The 18,712-nt window shown below is 39.0% G+C and overlaps 1 protein-coding gene across 2 annotated transcripts in view; it reads right to left on the bottom strand.

The window, feature by feature from the left end:
- The window catches only part of SNAP25 (synaptosome associated protein 25), an 80,778-nt gene extending 76,260 nt beyond the window's left edge, over positions 1–4,518 (bottom strand). The window contains exon 1 of one of the 2 annotated variants that reach the window (XM_041733350.1): positions 4,356–4,518. The gene's annotated coding sequence lies outside the window, so the exon portion shown is untranslated. The remainder of the gene's footprint in view (positions 1–4,355) is intronic. The other variant, XM_041733348.1, reaches the window with a different exon arrangement.
- Between the last annotated feature and the right edge of the window lie 14,194 nt (positions 4,519–18,712).

Below are 18,712 nucleotides of genomic sequence, written 5' to 3'. Positions count from 1 at the left end.
AATGAAATAGGTATAATTCAGACCTCGAGCTAGCCCTGGAGTGAGGGTACTCAGCAAAGTCAGCTAGGATGGAAGGGAAAAAAAATATGATATTCCGTCCACTTCACCTCCGTTTTCCAAAATTTTACTATATATTTTTTTTTCAGTTTTAGCTACTTGGGGTTGATTGTATGTGTCATGCTGCCTGAAACATGCACAGAAAAACTGGCATCTATTTTCATCCATCCAACCAGTGTATTTGACAATGCAGAATACTCGGAGGCAAGAGAGTGTTCCACATGTTTATCATTCAAGTGTACCTTCTGGGTACCTCTCATTTCTGGATTCTTGACCTGCTTTTTAATCTTTCTGGTAGGTGCTCATCTTGAATAATTTGTTCTAGTCAATACTAAAAATTTGAAACTTACAATTAACTTCCTGGTAGGACTCATAAGTCCATGTGTATCCTGAGAAGAGATTCTAAAAGATGCCTAAATGAGGATTATTTTTTTTCCCTCTAATTAATCATCCTTTATACCAGTTAACTCCCCTTTATTTCTGGAAGAAGGCAAATGTAATCCAATCTGAGAATAGCAGTTCTCAGATTTTTTTTTTTTTTTTTTTTTTAGTTCTCAGATGTTAAAAAGGACCCGGTTACTTTATTATATCAGCTTCTGCTCTGAAGTCAACTTTAGAAAATAAAGCACTAAATCATCAAATTGGTATTCAAGGCCTTTCATAGAAGGCTTCAGGTCTCTGTTCCAGCATATTCCCCAGCATAAGCTCCCACTACCCAAATGGATGGATATTTGCTGTCCATAACTTGGGCTTGCCTTACTTGTAATTCTGCCTATATTATAACTACTCAGCAGATCTCTCCCACTTCAACCTCCAAAAGCCAGTTGAACTCCTGCTTCCCTGCTCAAATCATTCTAGTCCAATGCAATATTGTCCTCCTTAGAATCTACCCTCCTTATTTCTGGTAACATTCATTGGGCAAATTATCATGTATTCCCTTAATGATTTTTCTTCCACTGTTTCATTGCATTTCATTCTGGTATTATTTGTTAATTTTTGTTGTTTATTGTTTTTACTAAGATTACTACCGGCTAAACTTACTGAGGTCAAAGACCATATAAGCATGAGACTTTATATCCTCTATGGGGTTCATTTATGTATCTGGTGCTCACTGATTGGTCAATATCTTCCTATCAGGTTGGTCCTTGCTGACAAGGGATGACACTGCAGAAATGTATCTACGCTGAAGCTGACAACACCAATTTTCTTACCTTTATAGAATTGAAAAGCATTTGCATAATATGAGAAAAATAGTTTATTCATAGTACATCATATAAAAAGCAGATTTATCTATTTTTATCCTTCATGTCTCCTCTCTCAACCTCTTTCTCAAGTTATCTCTCATTCTACTAATCATCAAAACCTACATGTTCTGCTGAAGGCTGCCTGCTATGGGAAGAGGTGCTACTGGCAGAAATATGTCTTCTGGCTGATAACCATCACTCTGGGGTTAACACCTAGAGTTTAGGAATGTCTTTAGACAAGCTAATTAAGAAGCAGTTTATTGTGTCTGTGCATGTGTGGTTGTGCATGTTTAACAAAGTAGGAATAAAATTGTAAATTCTTGGGGGATTTTACCATGGAGAGGTTAAGATTATAAATGGTTTCGTATTTTGAATGCCGAAGTGATAATGCAGAAAATGCCAATGCACAAACAAGCAGGTACCATCAGAGGATCTACATGAATGTTTCCTGGCACATCCTTATGTCCATCTGCTCCTGCCTCTTCTTGCCGTATTGCCCTGGATGTTTACATTTTAAAATAGAAAATCTCTTCATTTTTTCCTGAAAAATTTAACATTCAATAACATGAATGTTAAATTCATGCTTCAATTATGTTTTTCTTTAATTTCTCAGTAAGCTGTTCTAGAATTAGCTCCATAATTGTGCACATTGCCACTTCTCTCCAGATCTTTACCCTTTGCCAGCTTCACTGCGGTCTTCTACCTCCACCCCCCTAACCCCCATTTCCCCCAGTCTTCCACTAGCAAACAAACCCAGCAGTAATTACTAATGTCCAAGCACGTAATTCTGGCACTGTTAGGATTTTTTTTTTTTTTTGACGCAACTACGCAGAGCTGTCTGGACATGCAGCATGAAGTCAAAGCATTTTTAAAGACTCCTACCCATCTTTTCTCCCCTCCTCCTATCACTGAAACACAGTTGTTTATTTCGTTTGCGGATTGCAAGGTTATAAAATTCTTCCATGGAGTTACATACATAGCCCTGAATATTAATTTTACACCCATATGCAGTAACAGATAAATATGTACTTATATGGAAACAAATAGGTTATCCATAAAATCGAAAAACATTAGGAAATAAATAGCTAGGAATGAAAGTACCTCCTCTATATGGACAGGACCATTTTAGCAGCTCTAGTATAGAAATCATTGGAGTTATGACTAACAAAAACAATCCGAGATCTTAATGTGAGGCTTTTCAAAAGATCATGACAGTGTTTCTTTTAATGCGTTGCATAGATTCCTACATATGACGCTGTTACTCTTATTTAACAATTATTCAAATAGTACAGTTTTGCGCCTGGTATTTTATGACAATTTTAGTTATATCAAACAACAGGAAATATTCCTTGGTAATTTTTGTTCACTCAGAGGCCCCAAGGCTCAGAGTAGAAAACGATTAAAGTACTTATCACTGTCTCAGCAAAATCCCGCAGTGCCGTAATAGAAATTGCAGTAGATCTTTAGGTCAGAGTCCAGTTTCAGTCTAACACCTGCATTACCCTGAAGGACATAGTTGGATTTTGAGGAAAACCAGTCTTAATAATGTCCAGATCAGAAACTATCGGCCTGAGATAACCAATGTTCATAGGAAACACTTCCACTCCCTCTGAAACCATGGCAAAAGAGGTTAAATCTATACCTTGTAGGACCTGTAATATTTCTGAGATGTATTTTTGTGAGTGTGTGCTTATGTACATGCCTAATTACAAGGATGGGAGAGAAGGAGGAAGAAGAGGCCTTCATTCTTAAAGTTGATTCTGCTTAGTTTAACTATATATATATATATATATATATATATATATATATATATATATATATATATATATGTATCTCAAATAGAAATATATACAGAAATATATTACTCCTGTAAACAGATCATTTTGGTATCTTCATATATACCTCATTCATGCCCACCCAAGGTCTGCAGACAAATATACTCTGTGTTAAAAACAAAACCAAACAAAACCCTTGATATCTGACTGGAGGATGAAGCAGATTTTTCTTAAAAATGTGTTTACTTTCTACTTTAAAAAAAAGGGACGAGGGCAACATGAGAAGTCTATAAGTAGGCTTATTTCTTTTTTAAGCTATGCGGGAGCTGAGGGTGGGAGCAGGTAATTGCCTGCAAAGCAGTCCTACGGCAGGGTTTATTTTTTTCTTCTTTAAAATTGTTAACCTACTATGTCTTCTCTATCAGGGAGTCTCTCTGTGAGACCGAGGTCTCAGAGAGGCAATTTGGCCTCCAGCCCTGGACAGCAGCTCTGGCCAGGCAGCTCTGCGGCAGGTGGACGCGGCGCGGCTGCCGGGCCGCTCTCCGCGGTGCTGAAAGGTCGCGGGCGCCCGCGGGGCCCTCGGCGTCGCTGTCCAGGGTGCTGACTGCGGGCCGCCGCAGTCCCCGAGGCGAGCCCACCCCCGCCAGCCCTCCGCAGAGCCCTCCCACACAGCATGACCCGCCCGCCTCCCGCCAGCCTGCAGTCGACGTGGAGCAGGCGGCATAAATCAAGTCCGCGGGGCTGGAGGCTGCTGTCGCCGCTGCAGCTCGGCTTGCCCGGGGCGGGAACTCCCCCTTCTCTCGCCTCCCCTGCGCCCGCGACCTGCCTTCTCCCTAATTCTTCGCGGGGTAATAGCGCCTTAACGACAACGGTCAAAATAACAGGGTCAGAACGACAGAGTTTGCTTGTTTTGGTCTACAGGGAAAAAAAAAAAAAACCCAGCAGCCTAAACATCTCTGAAAACTGCATCGCAAAATGGAAGAGAGTCCCACTACTGTTTCGAAAGAGTAAGTTATTATTCGGCATGTATCCTTGCGCTTCCTCCCCATCGCTCCATCTGCAGTGTCCCCATTCCTCCCTTCCCCAAGCGGCTCACCTCGAAAATACTTTATAAAGCCCCTAGACCGGAGCTGCCCCGACGCGCACACACGGAATACCGCACCCTCGGTGCACAAATACTCGTATTTGCCCACGCTCACTTGGTCTCCTCGGCTGTGGTCCCCTCTGGGTATGCAGCCATCCAAAAGCAGAACCACGACCTGAGGCGGAGGCTCCTTACCTTGGCTTCTGCAGAGGGTGGTGTTCGCCTGGCCCCTTGCAGGGTGCAAGTGTGGAGGAGCCGCCAAGCCGGGAGGGAAGGAGAGACAGCGCCTGACCCCTCCGAGGTTTCGTCTTCAATGCAACGTGAGCTCTGCCCTCATCAAAGATGGCCGTCCCTTTTGACGTCAGCAGCTTTTAATAGCCCCGTCCAGGAGGGGCGGGGAGGAAGTGTGTCGCGGGGAGGGCGGGGGAGGATGGAGGTGGGAGGTGGGAGGTGGGAGGTGGGCGGCGGGAGGGGCGGGCCGAGGCGTGCGCCCCGCTTGACTCAGCTCCCCGTGCGCTTTACTGCAAACCTTTGTATTTCAGTCTTCTGTAAACACCTGAATGAGACGATTCTTATGACTCCATCTTAACACATTTATGTCGGGCAAATACACTTACCTCGCGACTAGTTTTCTGATGTTCTCGTGTGTGTGTGTGTGTGTGTCTACATTGTGTTAGATCTGCGACATATATGCGGTTATATAGAATTTCCCCTCCCCCTGCCGAGTTGTCTTTGGTTGAGTCATAGAAGGGGAGGGGAAGGCAGAAGAGTAGAAGTGGGGGAGGTAGTCGAGGGGATTTCAGCTGCAATTCGCTTTTTCTAAAGAAGCGGCTCCGAAGGGGCATCCCTGTCAGCCCTCAGCAGCTCCATATATGGCCAGGCTACGTGGGCTGCTATTTTTATGAGTGATTTCTTCGTTTTATCAAAGCAGCACCCAGCGTTTAGAGTTTGCATTAATGTGGTCAGCTGGGGAGGCAGACTCGTACACGTTATTTTAAAGTACGTCAGAGCAAGTATCTCTGAGAGATCTAAAATGAATTGGGCGGAGGGGGAGGGGAGGGGAGTTAACCTAACCAGCGTGGGTTTCCTGGAGTTCAAGGCTTGCAGCTGAGAGTTATTTGCTGAGGGCAAACTAGATGACGCTGTTTTCGGTTAAATATGCAACCAGAACCTGGGGTTTTATGTTGGGTTTCTTAGGAATAGTTCACGGAAGCGCGCACAGACCTTATGGAACCGTCCAGACTTCCAAGGGGAGTGGGGAAGGCTGAGGATTCCAGGATCTCTGGGACGCTACAGAATTTTGGTGGTTCATTCCGTGTGCAAACCTGGGTACCAGTCGAGGCTAGCCGAGGGGGGGGGGGGGGAGGGGAGTGCTCTGATGCTTAAAACCGCGTGGGCGAGAAAGGCTACCTGTGCTGGTCATATGAGAGATTAAAAATAATAACCATAAAGAAATAATCCTAACTGTCCTCCTTTGTTGTGCATTAGGCACCGAGGGAGGGCGGGTGGTGGGCTATGCAAATGGTTGCGCGGCGGCAGCCTCTCGGATGATTCACAGGTGTTGGGGAGGCTGTCGCGGGGCTCTCCGCGGGGAGGGCGAGCTGGAGAGCGCGTGGGAGGTGGGGGACCTCGGCGGAGGAACTGTTTGTACTTTTCCGGGAAGGATGCGATTAGAAGTCGTGCCTCGCAATGTTAAAACTCGATGGCCTCTTTCAGGCGATGGAAAATCCTTGTCTCGGGTCCGGAAAAACAAGGCACAATCCCCAACCCTGCCAACATACACACACACACACACGCACACACGCGCGCACGCACTGCACACCCGCGCTCTGGCCTGAGAGCCAGGCTCAAGTTTTTAACTGCAAGCTAAAATTGGAGACAATCCCGGGAAAGGAAAGGAGGAAAGCAGAGTTGTAAAGGGGCCTTTTAGAGCCAGTAGAGCTTTAAGAATTTAATAAAGGATGCTTTTAATTGAAATAAGTAGAAGGCAATGTTTGTTGAAGATTCCCTGACCCAAGGATATTTTGAAATATTAATATTTTTAATAATAATTAACAAATAGTGTTTGGATTTTTATTGAAGCAGGATTCCTAAAACAAGGAATGTTGCTGAAATTTGTTTACTTAAATATTCATTAAACATTTAAGATTCTTATACAATAAAGAAGAAAAAGATCTGCATGGTCCTTAGATCCTTAATTGCCAATAAAACTCCTGGCAATGGTTCTCACTTTCATTATAAAGCAAGCTGGGGTGGGCTGGGAGAAGTGGTGGCAAATACAGAGTCACTACAAAATCCTTTATAGTCAGAATTTTGTTTTTCCCAAAATGTGACACTTATATAGCATGTGGAAGTTTCTTGGAGAAAAGCCTGCAGTGGAGAGAAATAAAACATGTGTATGGTCCTCAGACTAAAGTCATTCATGCAGAAAGTTTTGTGAAAGAATGAAGGAGGTGGGTGATTTCCCAGATTAATAAATAAATAAATAAATAAATAAATAAATAAATAAATAATAAAATTCATCACTGATGTAGGTTCATCCTGCAGGCAAAAGTTATGTGGCAGTCACTGGGGAAGACTGGCTCCATATCCTGAATTTTCAACTGCTGATGCCCCACACTGACATCTTTAAATATTACACGTAAGCGGAGACAGTCAGACTGATTCAAAGCTTCACAGAAAATACCACAGGCCCAAAGGATTATCTCGTGGTGGTGGCAGCATTTTCCACTTTCCTTTGCTTATGCTGAAAATGACACTGTTTAGGAGTTTCTTCATCTTGCTCTGGGAAAGATAGCAGAGTCTAAATTTGAGAAACCTGAACACTGGATAAATATAAGTCTACTAAGGATGACCAGATAGCCCTCAATGTATTTTAAATATGATAATGAGATTTTTCCCCTAGGGTTTATTCATTGCTTCATTAAAAAAAAAAATCCATAGCCATCCTTGCCAGTAGGAAACCAGCAGATTCAAGTTATTCAGGCTCTATAAAGACCTAAACCACACAAAGAAGGAAGATGATGGAAAATTTGCTTTGAAATGATTCAGCTTCCTATGAGTTATTTCCACAAAGAACCAACATGTAGAGTAACTAATCCTTAGGAACCCATTTGATGAGTAATGGGAAAATTACCTGCTCTGCTGGATGGATATTTACACTATGCTAATTCAGTCTCTGAAAACTTTTACTAGTACATGCCCCAAAGTATTCTAGTTTGTAATAGTTCCAGATCCAGGTATTTAGCTTGTATTTCCCAGGTAAGGTGCAAGATGCATGATTGACTGAAAAATGATGACTTCAAAAAGTATAATAACAAAAATTTCTTTTTAAAAACTTATTTTCATTTATTTGAGGTGGGGAGGGGCAGAGCAAGAGGAAGAGAGAAACCCAAGCAGACTCCATGCTCAGCGAGAAGCTCAATACAGGGATTCCATCTTAAGACCCTGAGATCATGACCTGAGCTGAAACCAATAGTCAGATGGCTTAACCAACTGCACCCCCAGGCACCCCAATAAGTTTTCACAAAACTTTCTATCATATGTCCTTTCCAAAGTCCATTTTGCAAGTAGTTTAGCTACTTGCTCAGCTCAGAAACCCCCTCTCCAAGGTCCACCTTTGGGATATGCATGACACCCTATAACGATATTTCAAAAACACCATGAGGGCACAAGGCTTGGGCACAGGAATATGCAATTTGACAAATCAACTGTTTTGATTCCTTGGTTTTCTTTCCACATGGCTTGTTTACCACTTTTTCTTTAAATGTTCTTCTAGCCCTTAACCCAGCCCCCACCCCATCTACAGGTAGTGAATGAATAGTACCTAGTGAAAGCTTAGATGCTCCCCATCTAAACTCCCCCGATTTTCCTTGTTCCCTAAAGCCACTAAGGTAGGGACGTATCTTGTGAGAGGTAGAAAAAGAACCAGGAATATCCGTTTCTGTTTCTGGCTTGCTATGGAGAGAAGAAATAAAACTATACACCTAGAGTTTTAAATCACACTTTGGTTTTTACTAAGAAAAGCATTGTAGGAAAGGAGGAGAGTGCCCATTAGCCAGAGGCTAGGTGCTTCCACACTCCTGTTCCTTAATGCATCAAAATTATAGGCTCTCTTTTGTACATGGATGCATCCTAGAACCCTCTCCAATGCCAAGACATGGCTGTGGTCAAGTAGGAAGGAAGAACTCGTGTCGTCAGTCAGGGATAGAAAGAAGGAGAGCATGGTAGTCAAAATTAGGAAACCTTAAAAAGGCTATTTGGGAGGGATCACAGAATTCCTTCAGTGAATCTTTTCAGAATCTTCTTGTTCTGTCAGCTGTCTGTACCTCAGTTATCTCATAGGTAAAATGGGGACAATAACTATAACCAACTCACAAGGAAATCGTGAAGCACTTAGAATCATCATGTCTGACACTATGAAGCATTGGTTAAATAAATCAAATCGATCAATTTGATGAGACTTTTAACTTTCTCTAAGTAGTGACACATAACTCTGCTGCTTTAATATGGAGAGTCGTCTTTTTTTTTCCCCCATTAGCTTCTAACTAGATATATATAATTTAATCCTCTGGGCCTTGGTTTCTTTATCTGTATTCATTCATTCATTGACTCAACATCTCATAAATGGTACAGCTGGTATTTGAACCCCATGGCCCAAGTTCATAATCGTCATGCTTTAGTACAGACTCTTCTAGCACCATCAGTTTATCCCCTCTCTATTAGTCAGGGTACTCCAGAGAAAAGGAAACAGAACCAATAGAATATATACACACATACATACACACACATATTCTCTCTCCCTTGCCCCTCTCAGTATATATATGTACAAAAAGACTTATTATATGCTCACATGATTATGGAAGCTGATAAGCCTCAACATCTTTAGGGTGAGTCACAGGCTGGAGATCCAGTAGAGCCAATAGTGTAGTAAGTCCAAAGGCCAGCAGGCTTGAGACCCAGGAAAAGCAGTTGTTTCAGTTTGAAAATGAAGGCGGGAAAAAGCCAGTGTCCTAGTTTAAAGTGTTCAGGCTGAAGGAACTCTCCACTCTCCGTTACTCAGGGGAGATTCAGACTCTTTATTCTATTTAGGCCTTTTGCTGATTGGATGTGGCCCGCCACATTAGTCAGTCTACTGATTTAAATATTAATTTTATCCAAAGACATTCTCACAGAAATACCCAGAATAATGTTTGACCAAATATCTGGGCACCCCATGGCCCAGACATATTGACCCATAAAATCAACTATCACATCCTCCTTTGACAGCTAACCTCTCTGCCTCAACATATTGTGGCTTATGTATGACATTTTTCATTAGCAGCCTCAGGGTCCATTTGCTGATGGGATGAGTCTATGGATCACTGACTACAAGGCTTGGTTGGGGTGAATTCCAAAAAAGGGATCTAGGCTGGCAAGATGATTACTTGGAATAAACAGAAACAACATAGTCAAAGGGAAAGAGTGCCAAGTACGATTCCAGAGGGATCAGAGGGGATTCCAAGGAGGGAATTCAGAGATCAATACCAAATAAGTAGCATAAATCAGAATTGGGTCAAGATGATGCACTCAAAATACGCTTGAAAGAGTCAGCCAGGGAGGTCAGAACAGAACAGCAAGGTTGATCACTGTTTTTGAGGGAATGAAAAGAGACCTTAAATAGAAACTTACTCAAGGAGCCAAGAACTCTGGCAATGAAAATCAGGTTGAGATGGGTTGAGGTGAATAACAGATATGTCTGGGAATAGACAAAGGATATCTGGAATGATTCTGTCAGCCTTGGTCATGAAAGGCAATGCCACTCTGCCAGCTAACAGGCACCAGAGCATTTTCTTCACTCTACTATCTCAGCGAGTAGCATCAGTGATCTCTTGGTCATATCTAATGGACTCCCCATGTTTATTTTTTTTGTAAGTTTAAGGACACTATATATGTTTTTAAGATTTTATTTATTCATTAATGAGAAACACACAGAGAGAGGCAGAGACACAGGCAGAGGGAGAAGCAGGCTCCTCAGAGGGAGCCCAATGCAGGACTCGAACCCAGACCCTGGGATCACACCCTGAGTCAAAGGCAGGTGCTCAACTGCTGAGCCACCCAAACATCTCTGGACTTCCCATGTTTCTAAACCTCTGGCTTCACTTGACACTCTTTATGACTCATTCCATTTCTGAAAGTGCTGTATGAAGTGGCCTTACCTCTGGTTCTCTCCCTTGTCCTCATTTTCCATAGCAGATGAGTTGAAGCAACAAAATTGTGATGCCCAGCAGGTGAAGCTGTACATTTCCCTGAGCCCCACACAAGCCCTCTGGGAGCTCCATTTGTCCAGGAATGCGTCCTGACTCTCTACCATGAGAACTTCTCTACTCTAAGCCAAAGAGTAGAAAATTTAGCAGCTTGCATTTGTATAGCCCCGTACAAATGATAAAATGTGATGACACACATGGTCTCATTTTATTCTCACAATTCTCTTAGATATGCATAAAATAATTATTATTTTAATTTTAAAATAATACATGAGAATTCTGGTTTTTCCAGACTCCTGTACTATCCATTGTACATCAAGAGAACCCAATGTCCTATTCCTTCCTCCACATGTTGTATTAAAAGAATGTGGCTCAAATACTTGAGTTTAACCATTGTCTGTATATATATGACTGTTAATTTTGTATTACCAGTCCCATCTTCTCTCATGAGCTTCAGAGTCATATTCCTAGCCTCTTACTGAATACTCAGATTTCAGGATCAAGGCATCCTCAAACCGAACACATATACGCCTCAGTTGATTTCCTCCACTCTTCTTCATCTCTTACATTCTTAATTAACAATCTCAGCAGGTGTCCTGTTGGCTAAATTAGCACTCAGAAACATCTTTGTTTAATTCTCCTTTTCTGGCTTTTCTTCATCTCCCCACCTCTGGACTGGGTCATGTACCTTTTCTCCTCTCTATGCACTCATTTCTGGGTGTTTTATCTAGTTCTAGAATCTCAAATAGCATCTATCTATTAATGCTCTCATATTTACACATTCAGCCCTGATTTATCTCTTAAATTCTGGTTGGTCCATTCAACTTCCAACTCAATCCCTGCTTTAAATATAAAGCAAATAGGGCAGCCCGGGTGGCTCAGCGGTTTAGTGCTGCCTTTAGCCCAGGGCATGATCCTGGAGACCCGGGATCGAGTCCCACATTGGGCTCCCTGCATGGAGCCTGCTTCTCCCTCTGCCTGTGTTTCTGCCTCTCTCCTCTCTCTGTGACTATCATGAATGAATAAATAAAAAGTCTTTTAAAAAAATAAATATAAAGCAAATATGGATATAAAACCTAGCATGTACCAAGTGGAATTTGTGGTTTTTGTGGTTTTTAACTCCAAAATGGGTCCCTTCCTCATTTTCCTATATTTATAAATGGCAACTACATTCACCTATTTCCTCATGATGAAAATCTTGTCTTATTTCACTGGTCTCTTTCATGTACATCTCACCTATGAGCAAACATTGCTCTATTTTAAATACATTTTCTAAACCCAACCACTTCTTAACTTCCACAGTTGAAGCCACCTTCATCTTTCACTTGGGCTATTACAGTAGCCTCCTGATTGCTCTCTAGTCCTAATTTCTTCACATGGCTACCATGATGGCACTTCTAAAAAATAAATCTTTTTAAAAAATGTTTAATGGTTCCTATCACATTAAGAAGTCTTTCTCCTAACCTACAAGATCAGACTTCTGGCCTCTTATCCAAATTCATTTCCCCACACTCTGTCTCAACTTACACCATTACAATCATACTAACCTTCTTATTCATTGTACAGTCAAATACAGTTCCACCTCAGGACCTTTGCATTTGCTATTACCTTTACCTGAAACACTCTCCCCCAGATCTTCTCATATCTAACTTCTTCAAATGTTTCTTTTTCAAATGAGTCTTCTCTGAGAATCCAAACTAGCTAACTTTGTGAACCTCCAATTCACTAACATTCTTTATTCCCTTACCTTGAATTATTTTTCTTCATAACACTTTCTCCCTTTGACGTTATATATTTGTTTATATATGTGATATATATAAGCATATATATAGGTAACAATTTTCAATGACAGTAGCTTTTCCTTTGGGTATTTTTTGTTTCTAAATAGTATGCAGACATTGCTAATTCTTGATTCATAAAATAGACAATCATTTGACTTATTGTTATGACCAATGATAATCAAGTTCTCTTATATTGCCCCTTTCCTTCTCCCTATCATCTCAATGACTTTTTATTAAATAACAACTCAGTTATTAATAAGAATAGGTTAGCATTGTTCACCGATAAATTAATCCCATATAATGAGTATGCTGCTTCTTTTGCATAATTTCCCACTTTACTTGGAGAAGATTTTAAGAACTTCTATAGAGGACAAAAAGATGGTTGCCTACAAAGAAACAAAAATCACATCAACATTCAACTTCTTATCAGCAAATATAGACAGTAGGGGTCAATGGAATAAATTTTGAAGTGTTAGAAGAAAAATAAGTTGCAATCTGTAAATATGTATTAAGCCAAATGCTGATAAAGAATTAAAGGCAAAATAAAGACATTTCCAGACATACACAGAATCAGGAAGTTTACTTCCTATGCACTCTGTCTACAAATAAAAACATTTTCTGGGGATATACGCCAGCAAAACAACAATCCACAAAATTCAGGAAGCCTAGGGATATAATAAATGTTAGAAATAACATAGGATTTCTTTCCCAGGATCAAAGATAGGAAGCAAGTATAGAAATAAATCAGTAAAAATTAGATCACTTAACAAATAGTGTAATTTAAAAGGTGAATTAGTCTGATAAGATTGATCTCTTTGAGCAGCAATAAAAATTTTAAAATGTCCTATAAATGCTAGGAAAGGGATCCCTGGATGGCGCAGTGGTTTAGTGCCTGCCTTTGGCCCAGGGCGCGATCCTGGAGACCCGGGATCGAATCCCACGTCGGGCTCTCGGTGCATGGAGCCTGCTTCTCCCTCTGCCTATGTATCTGCCTCTCTCTCTCTCTCTCTCTCTGTGACTATCATAAATAAATAAAAACTTAACAAAAAATGTTAAAAAAAAATAAAAAAATAAATGCTAGGAAAAACAAGCTATCCCCATTTTTGGTCCAAATATGACACAATTTTGAGCGATTCTTGATGGAGCTTAAGGAAGGAGCTTCCATCTATCCCTTTTGCTTAATTATTTTCTTTGTGTGAAGATTTGGTGTCATAGGAATATTTAAAGACTCACTACTTGGTTCTACAGTAAATAGTATTCATATAATCATGATGCTATAAATGCCATTTATTGATTTTTAAAGTTTATAATCAAGCTGTAGGTCAAGCACAAGAGATTTCACTATGTTTTCCTAACAGAATATGAATGTTATGAGCTCTCACCTATAAAAGTGATGGTAGAACTGTCAGAATGTGGTAGTTAAAGGAGGAGCTGATGAAGGGACAAGGTAGAGAGGTGTCATTTAATATACAAGCCCCAATTGACTCATTTTCTATGATAAAGAGTTAATAGAATTAGTATAAAGTTGATAGAAGAAAGAAAGAAATTTTAATCATACATGATTATATATAAAGTTATATATAAAATTATAAAGTTAATTGACAGAAAACCAAAAAAAAAGGTTTGACTAAAGAAAAAAAAAGGTTTGAGTATTTGAATAAGAAAGACCCAATTAGATCATGTCCTAATCTTTAATAAAAGAGAGTTAATACATTTTATTCAAAGTTCATAAATCAAGAAATAGAAGTGTATATTTTAAAATTAAAGTTATAAACACCAAGAACTTAAAACTGAAAATAGTTACTTTGGAGAAGAATAAACACTAAGATGTACGATTTTATTTATTTTTTAATTTTTTAATATGACTTTATTAATCTTCTTTAAAAAATAGAGATAGCAAAATTATAAAATTATTTCAAAACACTTTTAAGAAGGCATACTTGGTGAACACCAATAAAAATTAATTAAAAAAATAAAATAAAATAAAATAAAATAAAATAATAATAAAAAAAAAAAAAAAAGAAGGCATACTTGGTTTGGGTGGGCTGCAATGTTCTACCTACAATGACTATCTTATGTCTTGGCAATTATAAAAACTTGTTTGCCCAGTCTGTTAAAATTGTATTTCTTTTTGTAGTGAAGAACAAAAAAGAATACTGAAATGTATTTTTAACTCTTTTGCTTTTCTGGGTAATGCTAGAGAGAGTCTAGATTACTATTGAAAAATGAGATGTAAAAAAAAAAGAAAGAAAAATGAGATGTGAGAGCTAATATCTGGGCAGGAGGCCTGTTGGAGTCAACATTTCAATAATATAATTGTGTTTATGGCAGAGCCACTTTTGTGATGGTGGGGTAAGGACTTCCAAAATTTGTTCCTCCATAAAAGCAATGAAATCATTGGCAAAAATTGTCAAAACCAATTTTTTTTTTAGAACTGTGGAAATTAACTGAAGGCTTGCAACAATTTGAGAGCATTTATTTGAGAAAAATGGCTAGATCTAGATAAGAACAGCAAATTTCATACCATTTAACTTTTTCTGTATCTACTCCCCCTCCTCAGTTCTGTGGTAACCTTGAAAACCTAGAAGCCTAAAAGACAATGGAGGGGAGTATAATTGGTTTGGAGGTCTCCAGAAGCCCCATCCAAAGAGAATTGTCTCTACCTGTTTGAAAGTTCCCTGGAAGCTACCACTTGCAGCCCTTCTCTTTGATATGACTCAGAACTCAGGGTGAACAGTGTTTTCTCCAGGGGATTTGTCAAAAACAATCAGCAGCAAATGTTTAACATAGCAGCTGCCTGAGGCAGTATTGATAATAGTTGGGGCAAACCATGTGCTGACAGAAATACTTAAAAGGAAATCCTGAGAAATAAGATGTGCACAGGGGCTTTGAAAAACTCCAATACATTCCTAGGAATCTAGAAATTCATACAGATGCACATGCCCAGGAAAGATGAGAGAAGGTCCTATTTTCTGCATGACCTTGAGATTCTGCAAAAGCAGAAAGTAAGGACCAGGGCAATGTTGTAAACTGCCTGCTAGAGTGTTGAAACATTACCCTAGCACACCAACAGAGCTTCTATGCAAAGATTGTGAGGATTTTTGGTTCCAGGCATTTAAGGAAATCTCTCCACTCATTAGCTGATCACTAAGTTAGCTGAGCAGAGACTTCAGGCCACACACAACAAAGAATACACACTTTACAGAAGTAGTTTAGAAAAGTCATCAAACTAACAAACAGTGGCTGTAATAAATGCTGGGGGTGGTGGTGGCAGAATCTGATTTCCAGAGTAGCCACATTATACTATTTTAAATGTACAGTTTTTAACTAAATATTGAAACATGCAAAGAAATATGGCCCATAAGCAGAAGAAAAACCATCAAGAGAAACTTACCATGAGGACACCTAGATATGGGACCAACCGGACAAAAAATTTAAATTAGTGATTATCACTATATCAAGAACTAAAAGAACTTATGTCTAAGGAACTAAAAGAAAATACTAGAAAAATGACTCAACCAAATACTGAATATCAATAAAGAGATAGATATTATTTTTAGAAAGAACTAAATAGAAATTCCAGAGCTTGAAAATATAATAACTGAAATAAAAAATTCACTAGAAAAGGGCAAGAGTAGATTTAAGCTGGCTAAAGAAAGAACTAGAAAATTTAAAGGTAGGTCAATTAAGATTATTCAGTCTGAGAAATAGAAAGAAAAAATAATTTAACAGAGGCGTGCCTGGGTGGCTCAGTCATTTAAAAATCTGCCCTCAGCTCAGGTCATGATCCTGGGGTCCTGGGTTGGAGCCCAATGTTGGGCTTCCTGCTCAGTGGGTAGTCTGTTTATCCCTGCCCCTCCCCTACTCCCACTCGTGGTCTCTCTCTCAAATGGATAAATTAAAAAACTAACTTTAAAAAAATTAGCAGAACCTCAAAGGCAAGTGGGACACCATGAAGCATACCAAATATACCTAAAGGGAATACAAGAAAGTGAGGAAAGAAAGGGATAGAAAAAATATTTGAAGGATTAATGGTCAAAACTTCCCAAATTTGGGGAAATTACATTAATGTAAATATTTAAGGAACTTAATGAACTCCCAGTAGGAAAACTCAAGGAGAGTCCCACTTGCATATATCGTGATCAAACTATCAAAAGGCACAAAGAAAAATCCTGAAAATAGTAAGATAGAAGTGATTCATCACATACAAGGGATCCTGAATAAGATTAACAGCTGATTTTTCATCACAAACCATGGAGGCTATGATATGATATATTCAAAATGATGAAAGAAAAAGACTGCCAACCAAGAATTCTATATTAGTAAAACTATCTTTCAAAAAGAAATTAAGACATTCCTAGATAACAACAACTGAGAAAATTTGTTGCTAGCAGAACTGCTTCAAATGAAATATTTAACTATAGGGTAACCATTAAGAAAATAACTAGAAAAATACAGTATAAGAAAAAAAAATGACAATAAATTAGAATAGTACACTAAAAAATATCTAACAGAAAATAAGGCAGTTGGAGGAGTAGAGGAAAAAGACATAAGACATATCGAAGACAAATAGCAAAAGGGCAGACATAAATCCTACCTTATCAGTTGTATTAAATGTAAATAGATAAAATGCTCTAATCAAAAGGTAGAGATTGGTCAAATTGTTCAAATACCCCAACTGCCTACAAGAGACCTATTTTATAGCCAAAGATATAAACAGGTTGAAAATAAAAAAGACAGGAAAAGATAAACAATGCAAACAAACATAAGAGAACTGGACTGACCATACTAATAACAGATAAAATAGATTTTCAGACAACAGTTGTTACTAGAGACAAAGAAGGAAGGACATTTTAGAATAATTAAAATGTCAATTGTTCAAGAAGACATAATAATACATACATCACAGAAGAACCACAAATAGATTGAAGGGAGAAATAAATAATTCAACAATATTAGTTGGAGAATTCAATACCCCACTTTCAATAAGGATGGAAGACCTTAATAGAAGATTAAGTTTCAAAGACTTGAACAACACTAAAACACACTAAAATCTAACAGATTTCCATATGATATTCTACCCAACAATAGCAGAATACACATTCTTCCTAAGTGTACATCACTTTCTTTTCTGTGCATATATGTCCAAATCTTTCTCTGCCTCTCTTTTGTAAGGGTACATGAAGCCTGATTTCATTTAAGCCTCATCCTAGATAATCTAGGATAATCTCATCTCAAGATCTTCAATTTAATTAATCACATCTGCAAGACCCTTCTTAAAAATGAAATCATATTTACAGTTTCCAGAAATTAGAACCTGATATCATTGGGAAACATCATTTGACTTACTAGACAAAGCTGTTAAAAAACTCATGCTTGGGTACCATTTCCAGAAATTCTGATTTCATTGGGTTGAAGTGAGCCCTGGATATTGATAAGGTTTTCAGAACTTCCCAAATATATCCAGCATTTCAAACCATTACTGTGGGTAAGACATAGATGAACTGATGAATAGGAGTTATCTTGTTTATTTCTTTTTGGTTCATTTATACACTCAATCCTTTAATAAATCTCTTTCTCCTTTCAACGTGGTAGTGGAGCTAACCTGTTGCCTTGGTAGCTTCTACTAAGAATGGATTGTCAGGTAGCTAATTCATATTAAATTCATATTAATTCATGTTCACCATCCCAAAAAGATCGTAGTAATTTAAAAAACAACTAAGGTAGGGTTTCAGACACATTGTCTGGTGTTTAAAGAAATCTCATGAGGAAAGAAGGGACAGTATAGAGAGTTGCAGTGTATCATGGAAATCACTCTAGACAGGGATCAGGATTTATTTTTATTTATTTAACAGACACATATAAAATGGTATATGTTGCTGGTATAATTTAAACACTTTACAGATTTACTTTCCTACAGCATCATGAAGTTTGTACTATATTAATGCCCATTGAACAAATGAGTAAACTGAGACAAAGAACTGTTAAGGATCTTCCCAAGGACACCCATTAATAAGTGCCTAGGCAGCCCAGCTCCAGAACAACAGTGTCCAAACACTACCTGCTGTTCTTTTGTACCTTCTCAGTTCTACTGTATCTTCTCACATCTGTTCTACTATAACTGCACTGTGTGGTGTTTTGAAAACCTGTTCACCTCTCTGGGCTTGTTTTCTCAATTATAAAATAAAAATAGTTTCTAGTTGAAGGTGGATATCATTCTACACACAGGGTCCAACCAATTGCTTTCTAACTGATCGAGACATTCTTTAATTTTTCTGCCCCTTGCTTTTCCTATTAATCTGTATGTTAGGCTGTCCCAGTCTGTTTGAGCTAAGGACATGAAAAACATGAGTATCTTAGAAAGTCCAGGCTGGAGTAGTCTGGTCTGTTCATTTCACAGGTGAGAAAACTGAGACAGAGGAAGAACTATAAGACTAGTCTTCTAACTTCCAGGCAGTTACTTCCTTACTTCTACCACTTATGTACATGAATTACTAGAGATTTGTAAGATGCAAATTATGTTTGG

This window comes from Vulpes lagopus, chromosome 18 (assembly GCF_018345385.1).
Source record: "Vulpes lagopus strain Blue_001 chromosome 18, ASM1834538v1, whole genome shotgun sequence".
NCBI lineage: Eukaryota > Metazoa > Chordata > Mammalia > Carnivora > Canidae > Vulpes > Vulpes lagopus.
The sequence above is the reverse complement of the archived record's forward strand: the minus strand, read 5'-3'. Positions and strand labels throughout refer to the sequence as shown.